General features: G+C 34.6%; 1 protein-coding gene across 1 annotated transcript in view; it reads right to left on the bottom strand.

Annotated features, from left to right (window-relative positions):
* LOC130885468 (aldo-keto reductase family 1 member C13-like) overlaps window positions 1–10,093 on the bottom strand; it is a 288,678-nt gene that overhangs the window by 52,790 nt on the left and 225,795 nt on the right. The window lies entirely within an intron of this gene.

The following is a 10,093-nucleotide window of genomic DNA, read 5'->3' as shown; positions in this document are numbered from 1 at the left end:
GGACCCCAATTTCCTAGGGTTTCCACCTAAGATATGGAAGGTTCAAAAATATGTGTAGAATTTTAATTAACCATAAAATATAAAAGTTTACTGTGTATGCTTCCCTGAAAATGCCAACTTAAGATGACGCAGCTTCCACCACCTATTGTAATTTATGTTCTGTTTGTGGGTGCAGGCATGGGCCAGTCCTTCCCAGACCTAACCTCATGCCTGAGCTTATGTGTGTTTAATTTTCAAAGCTTTCTACTATGATGAAGCTTCTACTTGATCACACAGCACAGGAAACAATGAGCTATTATTACAGGCTCGAAAAAACTAGGATATTCTACAAAGATACTTTTGTCCTTCCTGGGCTTTCAGACTATTGAAACAGCAGACCTCAAGAAATTAGATTACCCATAGGAATGTTGAACTTGGAGAAAAAACGGCTGTGGTTACAGGACAGCCAGAAGACAAAATGGTCCCCAGGAGAAAGATTTTTGATGTAATAAAACATCTTTCAGGAGGAATTGAACCCAAAGGCACCACATCTTGACTGCAGTACATAGTTGTACATACTGCGCACCATGGGAATGGTCATTTCAGCTGGGACAACTCAGAACCCAGCTGTGACACTCAGATAGTGGTGCTGGATAAAACAGACATGTGCGCCTTGAAAAGTGATTCCTAACAATGTTAGGTGGATGACACCACTCACAGAACCATTCAAGTTTTATATCCTTGAATCATAGACTACAATAAGTGTACAAAGAATTAGTTAAATTGTACACTATAACTATGCAATGATGTTTATTTTTCGTTCAGCTATATATTCATTTGTTTTGGAGCTAAATGTAAAATATTTGAAATTTTACATTTCTTACAAGTTTCTCCTTAAAACAACATCAATGACTACTAAAAAGTTTTCTTTGCCTCGTACACAAGTACAAGCCACTTGTATAATAACTCCATTTAAACAGAGCTACAAAAATGGGCTTTAAAAAGGTTCCAGCCCAAACCAAAATTTAAATGTCCTTAAACATTTTAAACGTGGGAAAATTTTAACAGAAAAATGTTAAGCATCTATTATAATAAAACATAAATATTTTAAAATTGGGGTTTTGTTTTAACAACTTTGATATAAATAGAACAATTTCTAAGAATGTCAATTTGCTTTGAATATAAATAGGTAAAATATTTGAATAACCTTTTGATTATAAACAACCTAACACATATAAATGTACTCCTATGTGTTTTATTTTTTATAAGCCACCCATAGCTCAACTTCGTTACACTTCTGTGTTATTGAGAATTATTATAACATGTGATATAGATAATACATATTATACAAAATCATGTACATTTTATTTAATATGTTATATTAATATGGCATATTAAATGTAATTAATATGAGATATAAATATAAGATAAAGTTAAAATGTCAAACATAATATATTAAAATATTTTGTATATACATGTATATGCTATTTCCTCTTCAAACCAGCATTTATTTTCTTTAGATTTTGATATTCAGATAAATAAGTGAAGACTAAATAAAATTTGAAGTCTTAAAGTCAAAACATTCTGATACTATTCTGCAAATAACACATGAAAATTTTGGGGTTTCCAACTCTGTCTGCAATTGAAATTTTGACTTCTTAGTAGTTTCCTAGATACTTATGTTTATATAAACTCATATTTATTTGCCAGACTAATTACAGATGTCATGTATAGATGTCAGTTTCTTCCATTTCTTAAAAAAAAATGGCATATCTGGGATATGAAAGTCTAAGTCTAAAACTCCCTGTCTAAAACAGTAACTCAGAAGTCACTACATGTGACATGGGAACAAGGAGAGTGTGACACTGAAGTTTATACTATCTTTCAAAGGTAGAAAGATTGAAAAGACATTGACAGTCTCATACCACGTAATGGGGCAACAGGACACCTAAGAAACACAGACAGACTGATATGGTATCCACAGGAAATCAGAAGATAAGGTCATCATTGCTGTAGGTTCTCATTTGCTGTAGCAATTTCCTAGTGAGAGAGGATGCATAAGACTTAGCTAAGCCTCCTTGTCAGAGAAAAGAGACCAACAGTCTTGCTGAAGGGTAAGCTCACAGCTCCTGAAAGCCTTGAATGCAGTCGTACATTCTGGTAAGATGTAACTTCTCTGATGTGGTGATTTTGGTCAGCAACCATCATGACAGTGAATCTCTGTTTAATATTGAGCCATGTTGGTGACCTAGTAACAGGGAACAATTTCACCTCGAGAATCCTGGAGCCTTGGTAGGATGGGAAAAAGTCACAAAGAGGAGGCAATCCTGATGTTATTCACTGAAAAATTCAAGTGGAAGGTTTGGCTCAGACTCTGAAGGACATGGTTAGAAATCAACTTCATCCTCAGTAGCTAGATGCCGATTCCATCACCTTATCTAAGCATGTTATAAACCCAAGCCTCACATCACCAGGTGGCCAGCCTCTGCAGCCACCCATGTCAGTTGAGGTGCACTATCAATGGGACTGAGAACTATGAAGCACCAGCAAAGCATTTGACTTCTTCCCCTCATCCCTCCTGCAGCATGTCAATGGCTGAGTGTGTTTGAAAGTGTATAGTGATCTCTATATACAGATGTCAGTGCTGTTTGCTTTTCTCAATCCCAGTGCAAATGGGAGAAACTCCTACCTAGAATATTAGTCATTCCTGAAGTGTACAAGCTAGGGAATCCAGTGAATAGGAAAGAATCTGCCTGGCCCCATGCTGCAATGTTAAGTGAAGCCAAGAGAAGCAGCTCCTCATCCACAAAGAAAAGACGTGGAAAAGTACTGGTGGGCATGTCACACTTAGCTGGCTGAAAAACAAAGTCTGACTGGTAGGACAAGCAAGACCGTGCAGCTTAAAGTGACCCCACCCCTCCACCCAGCCAAATACAAATTTAGAGGGGTCAGAAAGAGCACTAACGCTTTGTCTTTTCTAATTTATTCCTCTCTTTATCTTATTACAATATATTAGTAGTATTTTAATTTATTTTGTTTTTAAAAAGAATGTTTATGTTTTTATTTTCATTCTTCTTAGGTTTATTTATTTTTCTTACACACTTTTGTTGATCAGTTATATATCTCTCACCCTTTGGGCAACATCCTTATGATATTCATCTATAATCTTTTATCTTTCCTTTATTAAACAGTCACTAACATTTCTATTTCTCTTTTTTGTACATTTTCACTTATTCCATTGATTTACTGCATATACTTTTACTCTAAATAATTTTAATCCCTTATGTTTTTTTCTAATTTTGTATTCCATGGCCATTGTATTTGATGGTATAGTCTTTAGTGGGTTTTTAGTGTTTCTATATTGTGTATAGTTAGTGTTATTTTGTTACAGTAGCTTGATTTTTATGCTCATGACGGTAGTAAGGATTGAGTTCTTAAGGCAGACTGTTCACTAAAAAGATGTCCTAATAAAACTAAATGCTCAGCACACAGAAACACAAGAACAAACACCAAAACAAAAGCAAAAGACAACATGGTACCCCCAAAACATAAAACCTCCACTAATGAATCAAAAAATAATGAAATTATTAAACTACCTAACAAGGAAAAAAATCTATCAGTAGAGTAGGAGAAAAATCAGGAAAATGGATAAATTCCAGCTGGAAACAAACTTTGACAATAAAAAGCAAATTGAAATGCCGTAATAAAATAAAATACACAGACCAAATCCACAAAAACTGGTAATATTAAGATTAAAATAGAATATCAGAGATTGAAGACAAAGTTGTGAAAATGCTACCTTCAGATATGAATGAAGAAGAGAAACAAGAGTGATCATAACATTCCAGAAATTAAGAGAACAAATCTAAGACTCCATTAGACAGAAGGAACTGAGATCAGCAGTAAAGGCACACAAAATCTACTCAATGAAGTTATAAAAGAAAATTATTCAAACCTAGAACATTTAACCACAAGATATATATATATATATATATATATATATCTTGTGGTTAAATATATATATATATCAAGGACTCAAAGAGACTAGAAAATGAGGTAAGAACAGACAAATGGAATTGGATGAAATTTTAAAAGTTCTTCATAGCAAAGGAGATAATTGGCAGAGTAATGGGGTGGCTAACAGAAAGGGAGAAAATCTTCCCCAAGTATACATCTGATAGACTATATGCAGAAAATTTAAAAGTTTGTTAAATTAAACACCAAAAACTATCTAATGAACTATCTAATGAACTGACCAAAAAGATTTCAAGGAATAAACACAAATTCCCAATAAATTTATTTTAAAAATGTATTTACCATCCCTATGCATTAAGGACATGAAAATCCAAACTACACTGAGATTTCCTCTGACCCCATGAAAAATGGGTATTAAAAATGCTGACAAGCATCAGGGGACACTTATACCCAACTATTGCAACTGTGAGCTACTGCAGTTCGTTTCTATTTCAGTAGGGCAATCAAAAATAAACAACTAAAAATAGATCAAGCATGTGATTCCTCAAAGTCAACCCCCCCTTTGTATACAAGTAACCTTGAGTCAGCATTCCACAGAAGCACTTGTACACCCATAGAGATTGCTTGATGAATTGATGAATGAATTGAAGAGGACATGGTATATATATACACAGTGAAATTTTATTGGGCCATAAAGAAGGAATAAAGTATGTCACCTGAAGGAAAATAGATGAACCTGAGATTGTCATATTAAGCACATAAGCCAGACTCAAAAACAAACAAACTTGCTTTCTCTCGTATGCAGATTTTTTTATTATTAAATTTTTTTAATTAAAAATTTCTGCCTCCTCCTCGCCTCCCTTTTCCCTCCCCCTCCCCCAACTCCCCACGCCCCACTCCTCTCCCCACTCCCTCTCCATAAATATAGGACAGTGAGCCTATCATTCGCAGTCCTAGAGAAGCTAAATAAGAAGGTGAACCCAAAGAAAAGCATATAGTTATCCCACTGAATATTGGAAGTAGTCAAGATCGCTGGGCAAAAATTTGGGAACTGGGGGGTGGGGTGGGATGGGGGAAAGGGGAGATGGGGAAAGAAAAGTGAGAAGGGGAGGATGGGTAGAACTTGGGGAAATTAGATGGTTGGGATAATGGAAGGTTGGATATGGGAGCAGGGAAGTATATATCTTAATTAAGGGAGCCATTTTAGGGTTGGCAAGAGCCTTGAATCTAGAGGAGTTCAGAGAGATGTACCGACTAGGTCCTTGGGCAGCTGAGGAGAGAGAGCATGAAATGGCTCGATCCTATAGCCATACTAACAAATATCTTGCATATCACCATAGAACCTTCATCTGGCGATGGATGGAGATAGAGACAGAAACCCACATTGGTGCTCCCAAGGTCCAAATGAGAATTTTGATTTCAAATAAGTGAACCTATTATATAGCACATCATATCATATAAAAGAGACTAAGAAATAACTTGTAGAGAAAGATATTTAAAGAGAAGGGAACAAAGAGGACAATGGGAGAAAAAAAGGACAAATATTATGTTTTCTCTTATGTCTTCATCTAACAAAAATATGTAAATTCAAAGTTCATAAAACTATCCCTTTAGCACATAACTAATTGTTCTGTGAACAATAGCTGAATAAAAATTTTTTCCACGTCTAGGTAACTCTTCACCTTGGACATTGTCATTTCTGAGGATCAACTTTACCACTTGAAACCCAACACTGAAAGAGACACATGTGTTTCCATTTACTCCAGGTATAGTGTCTAGCGAGAGATTTGGGGGATACTACACAAAAATGCAGTATGACTCAAGTATCTTATCTTCATTACCATTTAGAAGATTAATTTCTCTTAATATGACCTTATTGGAAAAAAGAAATATTTTCTGACTCCATATAAATAGAGAATTTATATATCATCCCATTGCAATCAATATTGAAAACACAAAGATGACAAGCAATAGTATACACTGGATATTTTTATTTTTATGCAAAGCTGGAAAATAAAGTAAAATAGGTTAAATGGTACCCAGAATATTCAATAGGTGATAACATGATTAGACCCTGAGTCAGACCAAGTCCTACCCAACTTGTCTCCTGGTCATGGACTAGTTCTAGCATGAAGAAACTGAGAACCTGAAGCATGTGACTGGGCAAACCAAATGAGTCCCCACTCACTTTACATCCATTTCTTATGGATCTTGCAACACCAAGACCACTACCACATCCTGACATGTGAAATTTATCTCCTTTCACTCTTTTAGACAAACAAATGCTGGTTCTTTTTTTTTCATTCCCAAACACAATAATAACATAGATCATTTCACCTAAAATTGTTTCTGTGTTAAACCAGAACAGAAAGGAATGTCTCTTTCTAATCAGACATTCCTTGAAACAGTCAGATGTCTTATACTATGCACACAGAACTGAGGTTAAAGAGATAGTCCACCACATGTACCGCTGAGTTTGAATCAATCTGCTTATTTTACATGAGTTAAATTTTCTAAATATATCATGATAAAAAAGCTTATCTTTTAATATGATTCTTTTTAGAATCTTTCTATCATAATAAACTATGCAATATATGTATTACTACATAAGTTACGATTTTTAGAGTAGGATACATTAGCCCCTACATTCTTGGTGACTTTTGTCATCACTGTGAAACTTTTGTCCTATCTTTGTATGTGGATAGGAGAGCTTGTGTCAGAGTATGCATAGTATATTTATGAACATGTGTGTAACTGTGGGTGCACACATGCCTCAGCGTGGAGATTAAAGGACAGCCTCAAGAGTCCTTGCACCTTAACTTCTGCCCTGATTGAGATAGATGTTTTGCTGTTCTCTGCTGAGTGAGTATGCCAGACTGGCTTACCCACAAACATCCAAGGATTCATTCTCCCATGTCTGTCTCCTATCCCATTATAGAGACATGGGGAATACAGACACAGGTTGCCATACAGGTTTTACAGGAATTCCAGTGGTCAAAACTCAGATCTTATACTCACACATCAAGCACCTTACGCACTGAGCAATCACCCCAGTACATGACGTCTCTTTCTAATCAGACATTCCTTGAAACAGTCAGATGTCATACTATGCACACAGTAACACAGAGACAGACAGCATTAAAAACAGGACAATTTATTGTTTCCCAATATTTGACTCTTAAGAGATTAAATTGCAAATTGAAAAGAAAAGAATCATATTAACTTACTCTTTAACAAATATATTTTGCTTTGTAATAGTTTTGCTGAATCATGACATGTAGTGAGAGTAATGTGCAATAAGAAGGACAAGGTAGCAGTGTACTGTTGAGATGTAGAATGATTAACCACTGTTGGAAATCATATGCCAAAGGTACAAACAGACCCTTAGAAGTCATTATGTCTTTCACCTGTTATACAACTATGAGGATCTTTGAATATACTCAAAATGAAGACTATTACATTTAGTGATAGATCTTACTCAAAATTATTCATTAAAAAGAAGTTTGGAAGCACTTTGTGGCTGTAAATTTTAGAGGACTTAAGTAGAATTTGAAATATTTGTGTCAAAATACCTTAAAATAATTGTAAGTGCAAGCTACAGAGTTCAAATTAATAAACAATGTTTAAATAAGGACTAGAGCTTTTATTGAATTTTTTTCAAAGAGTGGGGAATATGTTAGCATCCACACTGTCATATGGTATATGACATATGTAATAAAAAATGGAAAGACTGGAACTTTTAAGCAGTCTTTATTTCTGAAAGTTTGGAGTATGGTTACTTATGCACGATGTGCTTTTCAGTCATTGTAAGAAAATTTTATCATTTCAACTCAAACAACAGCTCTTTTAAAACAACTAAGGAGAGCTGAGAGCAGGAGAAATATTCTACTTGGTATGCTGTACCAAATGGTCAGTCCCTGAAGCATGTATGGGACTTTCTACAGACTCAGAGAAATATATTTATGTATTTAGAAATATACACGTATGTGTATAACTATAATTAATTTTTAAAAGGCCATGAATTGTAAAGAGACCAGAGAGGAGTATATAAGACGGCTTGGAGAAATGAAAGGAGAATTGTGTCTATGTGTGTGTGTGTGTGTGTTTAAAAGATAAAGCTATACATTAAACGATGAGAATAGAATGGAATACCACAAGCAGAAAACAACGCTCTTAAATTTATTTCAACCTCGCTTACTCAATACCACAAACTCAGTGTATTTCAGGATTTTTTAAATCATGTTTCTCTTCTCTGTAAACTCATCTAACCTTCTCTCATAAATGTAAATATAGATCATGATAACTTCTGAGTGGCATTTGGATGGACTCCTGGACACTGCCTCAATTATCAATCTCTCTGCAGATTGGAGATTGTTTTAAATCGTGGAACCCTGTTGATCTACATGGACATTGTACTATACACTCACATATCTGTTTGAAGGCTCTGGGCACAGAAAAAGAACTACTTTGCTCCACGGATGACAATTTCAAGATTGCTGCCTCCTACCTACAATCTACATTGATAAATGCTCCTCTTTTTAAAGTCTTGGGAATATAGGAAAATTTTGAAAGCAAATTTTAAAAAAATTTAAATGAGATTGCAACATAAAAACTGTTATGCCTATAATAAAGATCATTATCATATAAAAAGTTTGTATAAATTATCAAAATTCTTGTAACCTTATACTATAAACTCTTAGGTCTTCCTTTGTGCCTAAAAGTGTGTCACATCTGAACTGAATTTATGGGTGAAGTATTATATATACAATATAGTGAGAATTTTTTAATATATAAGAACTAATAGAACAGCATTTATTCGCATGTACATTGCCATTTATATACATAAAACTCCATCCATAAACACAGCTCTCTCTTTGGTTGTGACCATTCATAATTTTACTATTTCCACATTGATGTATTTTGGCAGATGTCAAAGGTTAAATTAGTGCCTCAGAGATCAAGACCAAGGCCTTGGTGATCATCTGGTCATTAAACATTATGTATCATGTCTTATCAAGCTATTGAACTGTCTAATGTAGAATTATGTTCCATGTACTCAAACTGATCAGCTCCCATGTAAGTCTAAGTGTTCAAATTAATCTTAATCATGAATTCAGGAACAAGTGAGTAGATTCTGATCATTCTCTCTATTATCTGTTATTCATAATTTTACTTTATTTTTTGGTTATAGGTACAGCCTTTGTTTCCAACTTTTTTCAACTGCAAGGGAAGGTAAAAATTCCTCTTTGACACACCCATTTGCCACTGCATTTTTTTCTACACATCCCAAAACACCTAGAATTTCTGAACATTTGAGATTAAAGGCCTCTTTGAATCTAAATGAAGAACAAAATATTGAGTAACAGGGGCAGGAGAGATGGTCCAGAAGTTAGGACTAATTGCTTCTTTTTCAGAGGACTTATGTTAGATTCCTAGCACACACATGATGGAATTACAACCCTCTGTAATTCTAGTTCTACATGAAGATTACCATCTTCTTGTCTCCCTAAGCATGAGACATTCATGTGGTACACAGACATACATGCAGACAAGCACACTTAACACAAAATAAAAATATTTTTAAAAGACATATTGAACAATAGTAAATAAGAATTAATATGGAAAAGAACTCAATTCTATCCTAAAATATTAAATTCTGGTCAACTTTCTAAGCATTGAGAAAAGGTTGTTTGTCATAATTTAATCAGTTGTTCAAATGCAAAGAAAACAAAATTTATCTTTTATGATACATAAAGATTCTGTGGGAAACTAGCTAGCTAATGTCAACTGCTATTTATGAAGTTAGGCTTTACATGTGAGAATGGAAATTGAAATAAAAATCACATATTTGGTATATTGGGACCTATATGATCAGTTGCTACAACTGCTTTGAATTAAAAATTAAATGGTAACTGTTGATGCCACCTACATGCCAAGAACATGGCAGGCAGTTCTTCCCAGTGTGAGATATAAAACACAGTAAAACTACCTATTTGAGGATCCTGTTGTTACTAATTGTTGCCTCTTTGCTTGGTTTCTGTAGATAGTTGACCACTTAGCAGAGTCTGTCAGTTAACCTAGGTTACATGGTGTTTCTGATGTTTCCATGGAAAAGCTTGATGTTTGCTTGTCCAACACG

Source organism: Chionomys nivalis, chromosome 13 (assembly GCF_950005125.1).
Source record: "Chionomys nivalis chromosome 13, mChiNiv1.1, whole genome shotgun sequence".
NCBI classification, from domain to species: Eukaryota; Metazoa; Chordata; class Mammalia; order Rodentia; family Cricetidae; genus Chionomys; species Chionomys nivalis.
This window is presented reverse-complemented; position numbering and strand designations above follow the sequence as displayed.